The sequence below is a fragment of the Melospiza georgiana genome, chromosome 2 (genome assembly GCF_028018845.1).
Source record: "Melospiza georgiana isolate bMelGeo1 chromosome 2, bMelGeo1.pri, whole genome shotgun sequence".
In the NCBI taxonomy this organism is placed as follows: Eukaryota; Metazoa; Chordata; class Aves; order Passeriformes; family Passerellidae; genus Melospiza; species Melospiza georgiana.
Genome location: NC_080431.1, coordinates 94,031,528 through 94,051,747, shown reverse-complemented (window position 1 = coordinate 94,051,747; position 20,220 = coordinate 94,031,528).

Genomic DNA, 20,220 nt, shown 5'->3' with positions numbered 1-20,220 from the left:
CGCCTGTTTTTCAGAGCAAATTACTTTCTCAGATATCAGTAATGAATCAGAAACAGTAATGAGGTTTTGCTTTATCAGGAGTTCTGGCATGCTGGGGGAATGTACCGAGCTGCTGGAGGAGCACAGCAAAGAGGGGTGCCGTACTCTCTCGAGTGCAGCTTTGGGTCTGCTGAGCATGTAAGCAAGCATGTCCAGGCTTGATGGTGGCTCAAGAGATGCTTTATTACAGACACATCTATTCTCACTGAGGGTTCAATGTACACCTGAGTGCTTTCCCAGTTTCTGCATTTGAAAATCTAGCCTTGTGAAATAAGAGAGAAATGTTCCATTTGCAGAAATAGATTTTAAATAATGCCCTTGTTATAACCGTGTAAGAAAGTTTACATATTGATATTTGGGAGTCTGGATTTTAAATAGGCTCAAAATTTATTTATTATATTATTCTTGGATCGGAGAGCTGCTGTTACATGTCACACTTGCATTATGTACAGATAAATCATATTTAAATTATTTAACAGTAAATGACTAGGAAAATGTTGGATGATTTGAATCTGGTTTGCTTTATTTTTTGATAATAGCACATCTCATATTATGATTTGAAACACTCGAGGTTGTTAGCATAATGTTCACTCCCACAGTGGATGAGTCAGCTCTTCAAAACCAATAATTAGTATCCTCATTGATTGGCGCTATCTCTGAGCCCGGGATGGGTCATTTGTGGCTTGCAGTCTTCTGGACACAGCCATATGGCATCCCAGTGGGATCCAGGGCACTGACCCCGGGCTATTACAAGGGATACATGGTTGGCATGCTAGACTGCTGATTAAATATTAACCACAGCAGACACATTATTTCCACTCTGCTTTGAAATGAGTCTTTAATTAGAAAGAAAATAACAGCAGCAAATGAAGTTTCATGGTTGTTGCCAGAAGTAAATATTTTGACCCGTCTCCTGTGGTACAAGCTCAGAAAAGTCCCTGGAGACTTTCAGGCTGCTTCTCAGACCAAATACAGGTGTCTTGGATGGTATCCAGCTGTCAATCATCTGACATAGGTATGAGATTTAAATAGGAGACATGACTTGCCTGGATAAAAGGAAAACACCTCTGTTAAATTTAGCCATGTCTTTTTCTAGAAAGAGCTACTCCTGAAGCTGTAGTGGTATGAACAACTGAAAATACTTTTCTTTTTTTTTTTCTCCTGTTTTTCCTCATAATGGAAATTCTTGCCAAAGAAATTTACTGGGAGCTTTAATTCAATTCGTTATTTAACAGTCTCGTTTATTATTCTTACATGTCCTGATAGAAGAGTCATTGGCTTTAATTACATTCTGGGGGTAGGGGAAATAACTAGTTAAGGATGCACATTTTGCACTTCATGAATAATGTATGATCTTAGGTACGTAACTTTAATGCTTTATCTCTTTATGAGATACTGAGATAATCCAGAATTTATTCTTTCCCTGAGAAATGAAGATGTAATTTTTTAAAATTCCTTATTCCTAGGACCTTGAATTTAAATTCACTTTTTCTACCCCTAAGAAGCCTTTCCTAAAAATTAAGAAGATTCTTAATGTTTAAAACAACCTCTAATTTATTTGTAATTAAATAGAAAGAGATTTGATGATCCTTAATACTTATTACACATCCAAGGGAGTATTTTCTAAACAGTAATTTTAAATTTTTTGTTGCAGAGAAATATAGACTTACTGTTCCTGTCAAATTATGTGCATCTCCTACAGCCTATAGGCTGCCACTTGGATGCTTTATTAAAGAGAAATATGATTAAGCCAGTTGCTAATAAAAACAGTAGTTTCATATACATAAATCCTGGCCCTCCCTTTTGAGTTTTAAGCACTAAAAGTGAATATTTTGTATTTCAATACAGCTTTCTCAGGGACAAGGATGAGAAGTGTCTTGGTGCATTACTACAGATTTTTCTTATTTTTGGATTCTATTACATGAATATATCTATATCTATCTATATCATCAATATCTATATCTACACACACACACACACACACACACATAACCTAAATGTGACCATAGTCTTAGGAACAACTTTTGCTGTGGATCAAGGCGGGAGCCCATCAGAAGCACTGGTAGTACAGAGTACCAGACTCTAAATATGTTTTGTAGAAAAACTTTCTCACAAAAGGGTTCAACCAGCTCGAGGTTGTTCTATGCTCGTGTAAGTCTGATTTCTTAAACAGTAAATGCTTGTATTATGGTGGTGTTTTATGATATCTGTTTTGTACAGCCAGTGTTACTCTTTGTCTGCAGTATGTGTATAGTATGGAGATTTTTTTCATAGATAATGCTTGTATCACATACATTTATGTGACAATTTGGTTCATTTTCTCAGGCTAAATTTCACAGCATTCCACTTCTTAATTTAGGTATTCTGTGGGATTTTTAGCCCTAGGGGTTTTGTTGAAGACTATAATTTATGAAAACACTACTTCTCCTTCCCTCTACTACCCCAATATTCTACTCTGGGTTATGCTTCTGCATGTTGAAAGTGTGTATTAATTTTCTTCTTTACTTTTTAATTAAATCTAACTACTGTAACCAAGGTTCGAATTTGGTTTAATACTCTTTAAAGTACTGATGTCTTAACCCACAAATGAAAGTGAATGTTTTCTCTGTTAGCAACTAGGAAGATTTTCTACTTAAAGAAAGTGAAATGATAACAAACATAAATTGTTGCTCATTGATAATGAAGTAACTTTTTACTTATTAAGTGAGGACAAATTATTCTTGGAAAAAGAGGAGCCATTAATCAAGATGTGACATTCAGGAGATCACAGGAGCTTCTGTAGGGAGATTGTGCTCTTTGAAGTTCCACCTTCATCACTGGCACACATTAAACTTGCAGCGAACCTCTCAAACGTGGTAGCAATGCTCTCGGCCGGCAGTTTCCCAGTTCTTGGTGTAGATGCAGAGGTCTTGGGTGGTCTTCATCTACTTCCTGCAAAGGGAAACTCTCTGCACAGCCTGCCTGTACCTCTTCAACCCCATAAACCGTCAGTGGAAAAAGGGAGAATCTCTTCCTTATCTGTCTATCTGTGGCAGGAACGGTGACCACTGACATCCACCCAACATCAGCAGATCTAGTCCAAGGACTGAAATCCTTGGGGAAATTCCCTGTGCCTTCCCAAGCCTTTGGGTTTGGCCTGTTGCAACTGCTCACACTTCCACTTCTTTGCACCTTCCTGCTACATTAAACCTTTCAAAGTTTCTAAGAAGAAATCTATTTTGAGACTTTGTGGGTTCATTCAATTAATTACATGGTAGAGCAAATTAGCTGTTTTGCTTAGCTGGTATTATTGGCAATAGGTCAAAATCTGCCTGTGGCTTCTCTCTTCTAGATGCAGAGTAGATCTATTGAAATGCATACGGATTCTTACAGTTCCACTTGGGAACAATTTGAAGCAGAATTTAGCCCATTGCACTTAATTACATGAAAATCATCTTGTAGAGGTCTCATTAGCCTTTCTATTTGTGCCACTGGTTTTCTGCATTACTCATTGCAGCTAATATGTGAGTGATATTGGTCTGGCTGTTTCTGTACAGAGAGTTTATATTCTAATGCTCCTTTTGAGTCCCTAGGTGTGTTCTTGGGTTTCTTTTGGTGGTAGTAAGACTTGATTTAACAAAGGGATAAATGATTTCAAGACTATAATGAACCTGCACTAGAGAAAACTCCATTAAGTCAACAGATGTCTGTTGATTTTTTTTTTCCATTATGTTTTTTTCTTTACTACTCCAGGAACTTTTCAGCATGTTATTAATTTTTTTTCCAGGTTCCTCAGCATCATCAGGGCCTTAGATATAATGCATATTGGAGATAAGGGACTCATGGAAAAATGCTCTGCTTTTACTTCAGGGTTGCTGTGCAGCTGGAATGGCAAACATTAATGTTTATGGTAATAGAGAAAAGGAATAAATTTTGCAGTGCTCAGAGGTGCGATGTCTATTTCTGTTACCTGTTCGAAGATAATGCAGTCTCCGAAGAACACTGCCCTGGGCTCTGTTCTTGTCACTCCTTCCTCCTTCATAACTGATTGAGTAATCAGTAAGAAATCCTCCTGGGGACAACTGACTGAATATAGGAAGGAAGGGGGCAACTATTTGGTAAGAATCTTCCTTGTTAATTGGAATGATATCTTAATAACCCAACCTGTCACTTTGGATATGTGGAACATAGGGCCCTAAAATACGAGCCAAAGTGATGTTCTCATCTCTTGTCATCACAGATGCAAGAGGGTTTATGGATGTTTTATGACATTGTACTGCAAGAGAATTAACTGCATCCTACCCTCATATAAGGGGAACAGTTGCTCATCAGGACTTCCTCAGTCTTTCTGTAAAGTCTTTAGGCCTTTGCACTGTATGTAAACTCATGCAGTCCATTTGGCAGATGGATAGATGCAGCTTCCAAAATACTTTTAGCTAGAAAATAATGAAGAAATTATTTGAGGATATGAAAGAATATACTTGCAACCATATTTGCTTGTGTTTGGGGAGTAAGGGGACTTTTTTTTTTTGGTTTGAGGGTTTGGTTTTTTTGGGTTTGGGGTTTTTTTGTTTTGTTTTTTGTTTGGTTGTTTTATTGTTTTGGGTGTTTTTGTTTTGATTTGTTTGTTTGTTTGGGTTTTATTTGTGCATGCTATCTTTCTCCCAGTCACACCTATTTTATTGCATAGAACTAGGGACAAAGTCCTCCCATTTCCTGTGTGCTGTACCATTTCAAATCCTGACAGATTGTAGGGATATATCTCTCCTGTCAAATAACACTCATTGAAATTTCTTTAATTTTTTTTCTCTGACCTTACTAAGCCTAGAAAATACAGCCTGTGAACCCTAACTATTGCTGTGTAAAACCTGCTGAAACACTAATCAAACAGCACATTGGCTGGCTTCCAAGGAGTGCAACAGTGCTCAGAAATGACCCAAATAATTTTTATTAATGGGCTTAACATTACTTTCATTTCAAAAGAGACAAATCATTTAATAAAATGTGTGTTCAGTTGTGTTCATTAGTGCTAATCAGTAGTTCATTAAACCTTAATCATAGCAATTTCAGGCCACTAATATTCAGGTAGTTTAATAAAGGCCCCAGCAGTAAAAGAGCACACTTTGCATATTCAGGAACATATTTATTCCTAGTAAACCCTACTCAAATACACAGTGTCCATTCAGGTGTATATCAGGGATGTGACAGTATCAGATGAAAGAAAGAAAAAGATGGCAAAACACCATCAGTGGAGTTTTAACTGAAGCAAATGTACATTTAAATTATGAAGTTTTGTCACACAGACCACTGTTAATTACATTTAAGTACCATTTGAGCAAGGAATGCATCAAGCTAAGACTTTTGATGAAGGGAGTTAGCCTCTGTAGTGGAAACAGCAGGACAAAGTCTAAGCACACTGGTAATGCCTATTATAACCTATTTTGAAAGGTTGATTTATAAAACAGCATATTGGATAATAATGTGTCTCCAGTTCACAGAGTAATTAACATATGTAAATTTTCAGTGTATCTGTAGTTCTACTGAAGTCACTGCTTCTCAAGTCTTGTTCAAAGCTCATGAATTTGGTTTAGTAATTTTCCATGATCTCATGCTGTCTTCCAGGGAAGGCTGTTACCAGCTGAACAATTCTCTCTGGATGTGTGAAGCCCAAACTGTGCTACAGATAACACTGAACAAAAATGCTTCACTTTTTACTATATATATATATTAAAAGTCAGTCACTCTGAATTTCATGCTTTTCACTCAATATACTCATTTTGTGTCAGCATTACTATGTGCCAGAAATATCATAAGCTGGTTCATTCCAGTTAAAATTTTATGCTAATGCAAGTTTCTACAAACACGTCAGTCCTAATTGCTTTTCTGAAGGAAACAAGAGTTAACAGTTGGTTAGAAGGATGAAACTTTAGGTGGAAACCTGGAAATTTCTTGTTGGCTGAAAGTTCATTTCATTGAAATCCAGTTGTAATTTTGAGAGGGTGCTTTCTGTACTTTAGGTGACCATAACTGAAGCAGGCATAACATCATGTGAATCTCTTCCTTCCCAGAAGTGTGGTGTACTCTTTTATCATCTCAGTGCAGTAAGGTGCCATCATATAGTAAGGTTATGCTTCAAATCTTGTCCAGGTAAGAAAATTATTATTTAACTCAAGTTGGGTCCCTACTTTAATCTACTTTAACACTCCTCTATCATCTCTTTTTTTCTGATTTAGCAGTTCCCGTGGATAGTGTTGACCCATTTCAGTGAGATGACTTGATTTTGTATTGAAGTTTTTCCCCTAATAAAACATTCTGCCAGAAAGAAGACAGTGATTTACCTCTTCCCACCTCTCAAGATTGAATGCCATATAGAAAGTATTTCGTTTTTTCCTTGCTGTAACTATCCCTTTCTCCTTTATTTTTTTCTTGATTAAATAAGGAAATGAAAATACTATGAGAAGATATATTCTGCAAAAACTGCATGTAGTAAATGAATGTCCAGACATTTAATGCAATAGAATTCTAAGTGTTTCAGGCCAAGATAGCTGTATTCATCATGTCTTTACTACCCACTCTTGTATAGGTAAGCAAATGGTGTATTTGTTTCCTGCTTTTCTCTTGACTGAAGTCTCATGTAATGCACTTTACCAACTCTCTACAGTTCTGCTTGAAATAAAGCTGGCATTACAGCAGGCTGATGATGCTTTAATGTACTGTGCAGGAACTTACCAACAGCTCCAAGAAGCAGTTTTGGGTATGTTGTCAAACCTGTGCTGTGTCACTGGGATCTCCAGCCCAAAAGACAAAGGTTAAAATTTTAGGGTGGCATGTTTTCTTCTCCTCTCTATTGTCATATGACATAGAGGGCAAACCAATCTAGTGGAGACAGACAGATCTGCACACATAGGTTGGACCTCACAAATAACATGTTCCGTTCCTGGGAGTTTTCCCTTCTGCCCCATCTTTTATATTCCTTAGAAACTTACAGACACTTTTTGCATGTAATATGGCAAAGTCTGAAAGAAGAGGTTGGATAAGGCCTGGAGGGAGCAGATAGTTCAAACCATGTGCAGTCTGGATTTGTTGAAGGATCCAACACAATAGATTTCAAGGACTTGTTTAAATAATATGTAATAATAAGGTGTGGATTTTGTAAAGTCAGAAGAAAATCAAAGCAGAGGTTTTTGGGAAATCCCAAGAAGTCCCAAGAGCACAAGCTCTCTGACCCACACCCTTTGTGATATGCAAATTGTTAGCAAAAAGAAAAGCAGTTCAGCCTACAAAAGGCTCATGGTGGACTGGCATGAAATTCTGTTTTACTGTAACTTTTTATAGTGGCATGTCAGATGGTGGCATGTCAGATGTTGAAGAATTGGTCTGGTCTGCCTATGAGGACTCTGGTAGATGTGAGTTCTTCTAAACCCTGTCTGGAGTCATTGACAGTGCTTCAGCAGAGGAAATCAAAGCTCTGTCTGGTAGGTGGTCTTTTTTCTTCCTTTTCTTCTTATTTCTTTTTTTATTTGTTTTATACTGTCATAGAGACTCTTCAATGGGGAAAAAAAATGCATTCAGCTTAGCTAAAGAGCAAGACTCTCCATGAGTAACTTTAACTGACCTGTTTTCTATGGCCTGGGATACCTGAGTACATTGTCTAGTGGAGCAGTACTGGAGTATAAATAACACCGTTGAGGAGCAAGAATGGAAAGAGTATAATTAGGAATGCAAGTTGCTCATGAAAGTTATGTACTGGCATTGCTCAGAGCATAAAAAAATTTAAATACATTATTTCTTGCAACATAGTAAGAATCTAAGCTTAAAATAGTATTAAAATATTTGGTTTAAGACTAACAGTAAGGGGATATGTGGAACAGATGAATCCCATGTTTTATGTAGGCTAATATAATATTATGAACTGGATATATTTCTAAAATTGCTACTAAGCGTGACTGGATGATGTGGGGGGATTGCTAACATGCTGTAGAACCATTAGATCTTGCTCACTGTAATTCAGCAAGTCTTAATATGAGCTGAGCCTTCTCTTTCTCCTTAATGGCTGTTTGATGTCCTTCATGAAATCTGTGTGGGTGGGTTTTCAGTTCTGATGTTCAGCTGGTAAATATCCACACAGAGCAATAACACAGTGTGTTAATTTACTGTTGTGTTTTCTACAGAAACCATTACAGAGAGGGGGCAGAGCACTGAAGCTGGGGGCTAGAGACTGAACATCTAACACATAGTCCCTGTTAACCATCATGTATGAATTAAATAGCTAAAATAAGCATTGTTTTGTCATAAATTTTAGAAGAGCATTGTTATGTGTATACATTTTGTTTTTATAGTCGCCCTTAAGTTGGAAACAGCGAGTCACCAGGCAGAAACGTCTTCTCTTAAGTTGGCAACATGAATTCCTTGTTCTCCAGGACATTACTTTCCCCATTTCTGAGATCCTTTCTGGACATTTTAATGTTCACTATGGTGTCCTCCACTTTAAACATTAAATGTTAAATGTTAACTTGTCTTTAAGGTGCCTCAAAATGAGTTTTATTCTCCTAAGTACTTTCAGCTTGGCTGTGGGCTTCTGATTTCAAAGGGATACTTTTTCTGCTAAACAATTTCTGTCAGTACTCTGACTCACTCTAGGAGACACTGGTGAAAATGGTGAAGAGAAACACACTGAGATGAAGGGTTTGTCTTTTTTTTTTTAATTAACTGATAAAAACAACCAAAAGAAATGTATTTGAAGTATAAATAAGACAGTTTATTTGAAGTGTAAGATATTGAAGGAGAAAGTTAATAAAAAGATATGTCAGGAAAACTTTAATGAAATATAGAAACTCTAGGGGGAAAAGGGTAGTAAATGACATATGAGAAACCAGGTTAAATATGTGGAATATAAAAGAAAAGTGTACAAGGAATCTGCACTCAAGCCAAGGGTCAGCGAGGCTCTAGGAAAATCTGAATGGAGTTATAAATTATTGAGGTTAATGTTGCAAAAATCTGAAATGGTTTCATTTTTTATTTGTTTCTTTGTGGTATTTTTCCAGAAAAGCTCTCGAAGATCCCAGGCAAGAGATGATGATAGGTATTTATTCTGTGAGGAAAGTAAGGGTTATAATGCATTAGATGTCTGAAAATTAAAACAGCAGGTGAATTGCGTCCACGAGTATTCAAAATAAGTAAGGAAAAGATCTTAACTGCAAAATGTAGAGGAAAGTAATGTGTAGATAAATGAACAGTGTTTTCTGCAGCTTGCTTTGGTGGAGCTGTGGTGTGGTAGTTGTATGTTGTCATAGCAATGCCTTATTTTAAGAAAATGGGAATTAAGTTTGCAAACACTTCATCAATTGTTGGTAAAAGAATATACCACCACAGTAATTCAACAGAATTTGAAAGTGGGCCTAAGGGATTTGGAAGCACAAATTGCAGTGAAAAATCATAATGAAAATAGTACTCTCGTATCAACTGAAATCCATGAAAATCAACCCTAAAGTATTGAGGGTTTTTGTTGGGTTTTTTGCTTGTTTGTTTGTTTTCCTAGTAAATGTGTCTGGATAGGCATTGGGAGAAGTTTTACAATTTAAACATGTGGCATCCAAGAGTATAGGTTTTTCTGCAGCAGGTGGGTTTCAGCTAAGTCTCATTGTCTACATTATTTTAATTTTCTCTTCCACCCCTTTACTGTGAAATATCTGCTGGGAAGGGGCTGATGTAAGACGCTTTGTTAAATGGGGAAATTTTATCTGAAAAGCTGAACTAATTTTAAGCAAGAATGCTATAAACTGACATGACATTGGGGAATGAAATTACTTTTGAATCCCCTTTGAAAAGAACCAGAGCCCTAAGAGTAGATGTCAATTTAACTAGACATTATAGCCTGAGTGTCAAAGGCTTGTTGTGAGTTGCTCACAGGGAGTCAGAAATCCTGAGTATGCATGGACATTTGTAACACAAGAGGCTGTGGGCAGACGGCTGCAGGGATCTGGGCTGTTGAAGAACTCGAGTCCTTAATATATGGAGAGTGAGTACTTGGAAAATTGAGGAGCTGGTCAGCACTTTACCTGAAGCACACATTCTAGGTTTGGTGATTTATTTTTTTTCCCTGCTATAATCCATCTTAAGCTCTTGTTGGTTTTTATCTTATGTTTAATTTTCATCTTGTGTTTGAGTTTCATTCTAAGGACTTTTTCACGTGAGGAGTTTTATTCACACTTGGAAAAAAATGAAACTATTTTTTTTCTCATTTCTGTCCAATTGACACTGCAGACAGATGGAAATATGTGACTAATATAATGGGTCAGTGTATCGCTATAACTTGAATCAAAAGAGTCTAGTGAAACTAAAGGCTCTGGCTTTACACTTTTCTTTTTGATCCTAGCCCAAGGCAGACCTAAAGATCAAAGCATGCCATGTCAACAGGTATAAAGATGATATATTGCCTCTCTTCAGTATTCTCTGAGTCTGATTTATACTGCATGGTGCACAGATCTAGTTGTATGATAGAGTGTAAATGAAGTGTTGGCAAATATTTGAATCCTTGGGGATGAATTTTGGAGGGAAAACTAGCCAGTTGGTTCTTTGTTTTGTCATTCTTATGCCTTATGTAATGTCAAAATTTGTTTTTAATGCCTTTCTGAGTATTGACACCTGTACTTGTTCACATAGATGTGAGGGAAAGAAACATTTCTTCATAGCATCTTCCCTCTAGCAGCTAAGGAATTCCTTTGATAGAGTTTCACTGATTTAGAAGAGGATTTCTTCAAACGCTAAATATTTTCAATAGCTAAGTTCTCATGTAGGGCAGTTTTCTTTGATATTTTCTTTGAAATGAAATTTAGCGATCACTAGCTATGAGTTGCAGACAACAGGAGTGCCCATTTTGTGAAATGCAGGCTTACTGGGGATCATTTCCATCCTGGGATTGGGGAGGGAAGAGATAAAGAACAGCACTTTTCACACAGCCTCGAAAAAGGAGGTTTTTTGCTTTTGTTTCCTTGGAGGTATAGCTGAATTAGATACAACTATCCTAGTTAGAAATGCTTTATGGGAATTGTAGCTCAAAAACCTCATACTCACATTTCCTTGAAGCAGGCTGCAGGTGGAGCCTGTAAGACTTGTGACCTGTAAGAAAACAGAAGTTCTGGTTGTTGTCAAGGTGTAGCCCATCCTGAGGGGCTGGAAGGAGCACGAGAGGCTCTTCAACTGCAGTTTGCATGAGGTAGGTGAGCAGTAAAGTGAGCAGTACAGCTAAAGCCATTTGTTTTGACTTTACATTCTTCTGCCTGAGAACATAACTGAGGATAACCTTTTTTTATCTTTGTTTGTCTGTAAAGGAAATGAAATTTTGACTAAGATTACCTTCTCAAAAAAAAAAAAAAAAAAAAAAAAAAGAAAAGAAAATTGATGTTTAATGGCTTCACTTACACACACTTCGTAGATTCCCTCCAGATAGGCCCACTAAATATTAAATATCTTTGTCTATGTGTCAAGCAACTGGCTTTCAGGTTCCTTTGAATACAGATTTCCAAAGGAAGTTTCATTCTACTAAAACACAGAATCAACTGCAGATTAAAGGCCTTGAAGTATTTACAAGGAAAACCAGGGCAAACAAATGTTGTCATTTTGAAACTTCAAATCAAAAACCACAGCGGGCATCTGGTGGTTTTTGTGCCCATCCTACTGAAACATTGAAACATTTTAAGGATCTGGTGAGTTACATTGGTGCAAAAAAGCAGACAGCAAAAATGAAAAACAGAAAGCAAAAATTGGATTCAGATTATTTGCACAAAGTTCTTTTGAAATCTATCTTTACTATGCGCAAAAGCACACTAGAAACTTCATAGCCACAAACAAAAAATGTCTCTGCATCTGTGAGCTTGGTATGTAATTAAACATCTTGGTTCATGTGATCCCAAGAATTTACTTGAGGGGACACAAGTGAAAGGGCTACATTTACTGTAATACAGTGACATAGCAATATGCCTTACTGCATTTCTAAATTGAGTTGCATCCAATTTTTCCTAACTTTTTAGATTCCAGTTATTGACATAAACCTCACTTCTGCCAGGGTGCATACAAGGGATGGCTTATGGGGGACTTTAAATTAGGAAAAAGATTATGGTCTGTTTAATGGGCAGATATTCTCTATGTAAGGAGCAATGTAGAGTGTTTGAGGGGAAAAAACCAAACAAGCAGAAGACCCCCAAATTAATACAAAGTTGCTTTCTGAAGCCTAGTTTTGATGGCATTTATTAAATATCAGAATATTTTAAAAACAAAATAATCAAGGTAAAACTGTGATTCATTCTGTAGAGATTAACTTACTGGGACACTGGGGCTGGGAATCTTGGCATTTTCTGAATGCTGCCAGGTGCTGATTCAACAGAGACCTCCTGGAGTGCTACAATTCACCCCAAATTCTGCCATGCACCGTGTTGGTGTGAATGCCCTGCGACTGGATGGCTTTGCCAGATGTCTGGAGCCATCACAGCCACTGGCACTGCTGTGACACTGCTCTGTGACAGGCTCACTAGTACCTCGTGTCCTGTGGGGCAGCAGGGAGTTGGGTTAGTTGTGGTGAAGCCACATGAGTTAGGCTGAAACTTCTTAGCTCAGTTCTGAAACTTGAGTTACTTCTCAGGGCTGCGGATGTCTTTGGCTCACCGCATTGGATATGGGTATAAATTATGCCATGTAGTTATTCATTCTGAAGCTCCTAAGATGCTTTGATGTGCATGGATTAGATGGTGAAGGTACCCCAGCTGAGCTGGCAATATCCCACAGATGGCAGATACATGCATATAGCATGAATATAAATTCTCTTTGAGGTATTACAGAGAAACAGGGTTTACGTACAGATCTGACAAACTATTTTGGGTTTCTGTAGGAGGATCTGAAAAGTGGAGTGTAGAGCAGGGAAAGGCTGTATATGGAGTGTCACTTTGAAAGTTTCAGGTAGAAACCTGCATGTGCTTTTACAAAGAATGAATGAAGTAACATTTTGTACGGGGTGGAAACAGGCCAGGAAAGGTCAAGGAGCCTGGTGTTTGTAGTGGCTTCCTTTGAAGGTGGAGGTAAATGAATGGGACTTGAATGACAGTGACTTGTCCTTGGTCCAAGGGGACTGGAATGGAGCCAGGTCCATGCCATGCCCTACTCTCCGCCCGTTGTGCTCTCCTTGTGTCTGTAAAATGCTAATATGTTAGAGGTATATATTTATAACACAGATAAATCAAAATTTATTTTTTTATTTATAGCCACAGGTCTATGGGAAGGCTGACAGTTGAAGGATTCTGTGTGCAGGAGCACTAGTCAATATGTTTATTGTCTTCTAGATAATGAGTGACAACCCCACCAAGAATTTTATTAGGCCATGTTAATTTTCTGTCTGTTCTCAGAGCTATAGACTTTTAGATATGTTTGTTGTTTTATGGTTGTTCTGTTGGTTTTTTAGGGTCTTTTTCCCTTGTTTCTTTTAATTATTTTTCTTGCAATTTCTGTCTCAACTTCTAAATGAGGGAAAGAATTTCATCTTTTGTAATGACAATTAAACACAGTTTGAATGATCATAGCCTGGATGTAATAGCCAGATTCTTGGAATTAATTAACTCAGGAACTAAGTGAATAATTCAAAACAAATAGCTTTCTTGAGAAATGGACCCTCCAGCATTCTCAATATTTTCACTGAGAAGATCATATTGTTGTCATCATTGTTACTGTAAGAGCAGATTCTACTGGCTCCAACTGAGGCTTTCTTACAGAGTTAGCTCTTGTCCTTCAGACCACCAAGAAATGTGAATGGTTTTTGAACACATTTTTTCATGTGCTTCTTTCCAATGGGTGTTTTAGTCCTGTTTTTTGACCTGTCCTTTTGAACTTGGAGGGGTGATTTGCTTGTCAAAGCACTCACGTAGCTGTGTCTGCAACAGCACCTTGAGCTTGATGAGGAGAGAGTGATTTACGGCGCAGTCTTGGACCAGCATGTCGAGACAGGTCTGATCTGAGCCTAGATCAGCTCCAGCCTGATTTGGAAGGAGTCTCCCTGTGTCAGAGGAGGACAGGTCTCAGCTGTGGTCTTCATCCCACATTTTAAATGGTTTCTTAGAAGGAGTGTGTAAAAGATAAGGATGAAGACTTTGTTTTGTAGAAAATCACACCTAAAGTAGAGCTCTGATGTAGATGGATTTCTGATGAGCAGTGACAGAGACACATTGTGTATAACTTGAGTTTTCCAAGTTCTGGAACCATCTTCACCAGAAGCTTTGATTTGTTGTAGTGCAGAGATGACAAACATGGATTTCAGGCCCCTCCTCTATCACTTTGGAGGGGCATCAGCTAGAAGAGTTGAGAGCACTGTCTCCACTGTCATGTTCTGTATCTTCAAGATGCTATAGTTAACAAGGGAAACTGAGAAAATAGAAGGCAAAATAAAACAATTGCTATTATTGGTCAGAGATTTGAAGCAAGTTCGTGGTGAAGTAAGTTAAAAATTTGGTTCACTGGTAATTCCCTTCAATATTAGAGTCATGGACCATGTGTTTTTCTTAAAATGGTTTTGATATTTACTGATATTCTTTGAAATTTTTTGGTTTTATCCTAAACTATTCATTGTGTAGAGTCTCTATAGCTTTTATTGAGCAATAATTCTTTGTGATTAGTTAATGAAATAAAATACCATGGATTGAATGACATAGAGATATATACTACACTTTTTGAAAGATGTTCTCAAATTTCATATGCTGTTGCTTCAAATTTTATCAATTCTTTCTCTGAATACTTATCCTCTAAAAAATTATTTCCTAGGTCTTTAGGGGAGGCAGAAAATGGTGGGAAAACATGTAAAAGACTCTTCATTGAAAATTGGTAGGGCTATTGTAGAGTTAAATGTTACTCAGCTGTAGCTCAGCTCTCTCAGCTCTCTCTAAAGTTGGGGAATTGGAGTCAGGGGAGAAAATTACTTTCTTGTGTTATGTATATTTAGAGGGTTATTGTGCCTTCCCCCCAAGTCCCTCTGGGCTGACTCCCAAACTGCTTGAAATATTTTAGGGGCTGTGCAATGAGAGAGTTCCCAAGTGAAAAGGGAAGACACTAAATTAGTTTGTGTTAGCAGTGTAAAGAAACAGCAAACAAGGATATTTTTGCTAATGTATGCATCTCTAGATCATGCTTTTAAAAGAACTTCTTTTGTGACTAATTTTTTTTAAATTGTCTATCTTTTCCTCTCATCACTTGCAGATTTTTACATGTTCTTTACTTAAAAGGAAGGCTGGATAACTTACCTAAATTATTTGGGGATGTGTGTATGCTTATTTAAACATAAACTCTGGATTAGTAGTGAAAGAGTTAGCTGCAAAGTGAGCAGTTTTTCACAAATGTGATGCTGCAGGTGCCAATACTAAGGTTGCAGAGAATTAACCAGGGGGCAAGAGTGGGGCAGCAGTAGTTTCACAATATGTTTCACTGCTTACTATGTTGAACGTTTGGAATTCTTGTATAAAAAGAAAAATCAGCTTCCAAATCAAAATGGGAAGGCAAAAAAAAATTTTTAGACTACTATCTGAGACAGCATAGATTTGTCTAGAACAAAATACAAGCAATGCAGTCCTGCCTTTCAGTTTAGCAAGATAACCCAAACACCTAAAAATAAAGGAAGGGAATTTTGAATAAAAAACAACCTTGATGATTGTACAAAGAAGAGGAATGATTTATTATGTAAAACAATAGTCCAAATTTGACCAAGCTAGAAAGACAGGTAAATAAGATGCATTTAATTCTAATTTTGTCATACATTCCCCCTCTTTAAATTTAAAAGCAAGATAAGCTACAAAGTATTTTAAAGATAATGAGGGTATTTTAATTTTGTTAGGAAAAAAAAATCATTCTATAATGTCTGCAGATGACTAATTATGTTGTGTTCCTGGAGGAACTGAGTTACTTGTCTGCTTTGAAATTGGAAAGATAATAAAGCCATTTAATGTTGTAAAACTTAAATTCTGAACAATATCTTTACCTACAATTGCTTCAAAGTTATAGAAGCCTCAAGCTAGACAAGTATAAACACTAGCAGATTTTATAGTGATTTTTTTTTTGTGTTAAAGAAACAACAAATCCAAAAGAAAAACAAAAAAACACTCCCCATAACAAAACACCTTTTCCACACAATTACACTTGTGAAACACCACCCTTGAAATGCAACACAGATGAAGATTTATTTCTCTGCCATTTGTTCCCTGCATTAATCTTCAGGTCTTTTAATAAAGGTGGGGAACAAAGGGTCAGGATGTCTCCAAGAAATGGTAATGGGATACACGGAGCTCTTCACATATAGGTCAGTAGATCAAGTCCAGCCAGGATGAATGTTGCCTCAACCCTTTTCCATCCTGTTATTACTCTGCAGCTCTAAGGAATATAAACTGAGCAATGTTTCTGCTTTCTAGTAAACTGGTGACTGGTGCTGGGAAAAGCTGCTGCCCCTCTGCTCCAGGTCAGTGGTGAGGGCAGGAGTATGGGATTTGATTCCATGCCCAGATCCTCTGACAAGTGACTGAAACACATGGATGAGAGCAGCAGTGAAACTTGCTTCACTGCTGCCTCAACTGCAGTGTTTTTCTTCTTGATCTGTGAAAGATGTTAGCTCAACCCCCTCAGCTCAGTAGTAACATGGTGGAGGAGAGAAGAAATAAAAATAGAAGTGGGATATGTCTAGATCCCAACTGAAAGAAAATAAAAAAAAAACCCTACAAAATTAAATGAGATATCTCTAGCACAAACGTAGACCTGTGAGTAGGCGTAGCCTCTGAGAGTAGGGTAGCAGAATCAGTGTAGACTTAAGCTCCTGTATAATTTTAAAGAGTTGAGAAATGTATAGAGCCTGGTAGATCCTGCTTCAGAGAAGCTAAATTAACAGAAGTCTATCTGGCTTCTTGTAAACACTGACTCAAATAAAATAATGCACTCAGCTTTCATCTGTGATAATTGAGTGTCTAATACTTGGTTTACAAATGGTTGGAAGATGTGGACTTTTGTTTATGTGTTCAAAGGTGTATATGTCTTCCCCCCTTTTTATAGTCTATAAGTATTGAATAAAAGAATTCAAGAACAAATATATAACTAGGAAAAGGACTATCCATATCAAGAAAAAAAATGGGTAGTTTTTCATATTCTTATTAAATGGATTTCATACTCTGTCCTGCAAAAAAACTTGCCATATTTTTCCTGGACTTTTTGTTTTGGAAATGGATGATTGTATATTCAGCTGCCCTTGGTTTGGCAGGGAGCAAACACCACGTAGCTCCAGTTCTGTCTACTGCAGTAAGGGCTGTCCCATTTTGATTTCTCTGTTACCATCTCTCATCTCTCACTAAAACCAGAATAGTTATACAAGTGTAAACACTCCAGCCAGTGGTATACAAGTATACCACTCCAGGGTGGTATACTTGTGTTTTATTTTTCTCTATCAGTAGAAATTTTTAAATGAAACATTCTTCTGCATGTGTTAACAAAGAAACCAAAACAAACTTGGTATGTCTAAAACTCCAAGGAATTCAGAACTGAATGTGAATTTTATTCTACAAGACCAGAAGCAACTCTTTAAACTTTCTGATGCTTGTGAAATGATATAGTAATTGAATTACAAAAAGCATTAGTAGGAGGTTTTTTATCCTTTCTACAGTACATGTGTGTGGCTGTGCCAAATCAAGGTTTATCTGGTGCAGTATTCTGTCTCCAAGGAGCTGAAGCTGAAGGTGCTTTGGGAGGAATATAGGGAAAGATTTGGTGTATAATATTCCCTCTGAACCCCAATTGAAGGACTTTCTGAGTTGAAGATAGTTTCTGTGTATTTAAAAACCCTTAATGCATTTTTCTTCCTTAGTCTTGTCCAGCTTTTTTTTTTTTTTTTTTTTTTTTTTTGAGGCCATGTAAGCTTTTAATGCATTCCAGAATCCTGTGGGTTGGTGCATCACAATAAAACCACAGAGTGTAGGACCTGCAACAGCCCCCACCTGTGAGCAGCTTCAACTCATGTGGTATTGGGAGAGGCAGAGAAGAGTCAGAATGGGCCCATCTTCCCATTTTGGCCCATCTTCCCATAATCCCCTTGTGGGCAATGGTATGCAGACAGACTCATTTACAAATACCTCTCAAATGTTTGTTCTTTGTTTCTTTTCTCCATACTGAGGACTGGACTGTGCTTTTCTGATTCCAATTTTCTCAGGTTTTAACAAAACTAAGCTACATCATCAAGCCTTTTAAAGTGGTTATTTTAAGCAGGAGGTCTAACAACAAGCAGCCCAAAGCCTGTGATCTAGGATTCCCCAAAGGCCTTATTTTGTAGAAGGGTTGCATGTACCTATTTCTGCCTAAATTCATGGCCACAGTGTTTTGAAAATGTCTTCCATGAAAAATTACAACCATTTTTTAGATGCCTGAAAGTGACTGTAAGAGATTTTTAGATAGAACAAGTTTGAGAAAATGCCTCTTAGGGTAGTTGATCATTGTTTTGCTGGTATATCTGGTACCTGAGGGAAGGAATCTGTTCTGACAAATGCATTTCCACTGCAGAATTACCTCTGGGCAGGGAAGGTTGAACAACAATTCCACTGACTGTAAAATAATTGGTAGGCCCCTTATTACTGGTAACAATGCCAAAGTTATCTATGTACTAGGCTGTGTTCCTCCAGATAGCCTCCCCCTTGGAAAAGGCATTTTTACCTTGATAACTCGAAGCAAAGCCCGGCAGCCCCATCAGTCGTCACGGCAGGTCCCAGTGGTGGTCAAGCAGTAACGAGATTTAAGCAGCGAGGATTGACTCTCCTTATCTCGGCTGCCAAGCCTGCTCCCTGCAGCCATGGCTCTGGCTTCCCTCAGGAAGAGGGAATTCAGGCACACATCCTGGGAAACTCAGTTGTGCACGGAACTGGGGACACCCCCTTACTGCAGCCATTGCTGGTGCCCCCCTCGCCAAGAGGGACCTTGGATTATGCCTGCCTGGAAGGAAGGAGCTGTTGGAGCTTGGTTTGGATTGTCCTTGCGGTGTCAAGGACTTGCCATCTGTTTAGCGTTTGTTCTGCTAGTGGATTTTCAGTCTCAGTGTTAAGGTTGCTAATGATTGATTAATCCAGCTCAGTATGGACAGAGCACACTAGGCAGTTATAAACTAATTGCAACAATTTCTCTGATGCCGCCTTTCGCAAAATGTACTGTCTGGGGCACAGATGAACAGCAGCAGCTCCATTTCTAGCCTTGACCCTGAGCTAATTAGGACAGATCCTGCTCCCTTCCATCCACTGAGATGAAAAAGAGAATTTAGAAAAGGTTTTTGAAGGAATAGTTTTGCCTGATGTGGTTGGGTTTTTTTTCCCTTCCATTTTGTTTGGTTGATTTTTTTTAAGGAAAATATATCATGGGTCTTTCTGCAAATTCACTGCTGTCTGTAGCCATTAGGGAATAATCAGAAGTATGAGAGCATGTACACTTGTTCTTGAGAAGAATACATTATGCTTGACAGTGTGCATATGTTCATTTGGTTTTGAGTTCTGTTGCTTGTTGTGGGGTTTGATTTTGGGGCTATTTTGTTGGTTGATTATTGCTTTGCTAGCTTTTTTTCTTTTTTTTTTTCCTCTCTTTTTTTTTTAGTCCTGTGGGGTTTTGAGTTTTTTTTAAAGGAGAAGAAGATGGAGTTGTCCAATGCCCCATGCCTTTATAGTCTACCATGTTCCTTAGTGCAATGTGCAGCCGGTTGCAAGCCAGCAATGTATGCTTGTCCTAATGGCTGGCTGATTTGTGTGTAAGGAGAATGTGAAGACATGGAAGGAAAAAAAAATTGGAAGTGGGACTCGGACTGCATAATTTCCATGAGGGTATTCTGGAAGAAAGGGCCAGTTCTGCCTGTGCAGGTTGCAGAAGTTCCTTCCTTTTACAGGTTTGTGCTATATCTTGCAGTTACACATGTAGACTGTGCATCTTTTTCACAACATCACATTGTTCATATTGTGCAGAGGCAGCTTGACATAATAATGATCATGGCATTTAGAGTCTATTCCTAATGATCAATGAGAAAATCTTCTGCATCCTGGCCACAAACACAAAAAAAAAAAAGGAAAATCACTTATCAGCAAATCTGACTAGAAAAATTCTTATGGAATAGAAGTCAATTTGCTCTTACAACTGTGTGCATCAATTTATCCAAACCACTCGGTGTTTGCT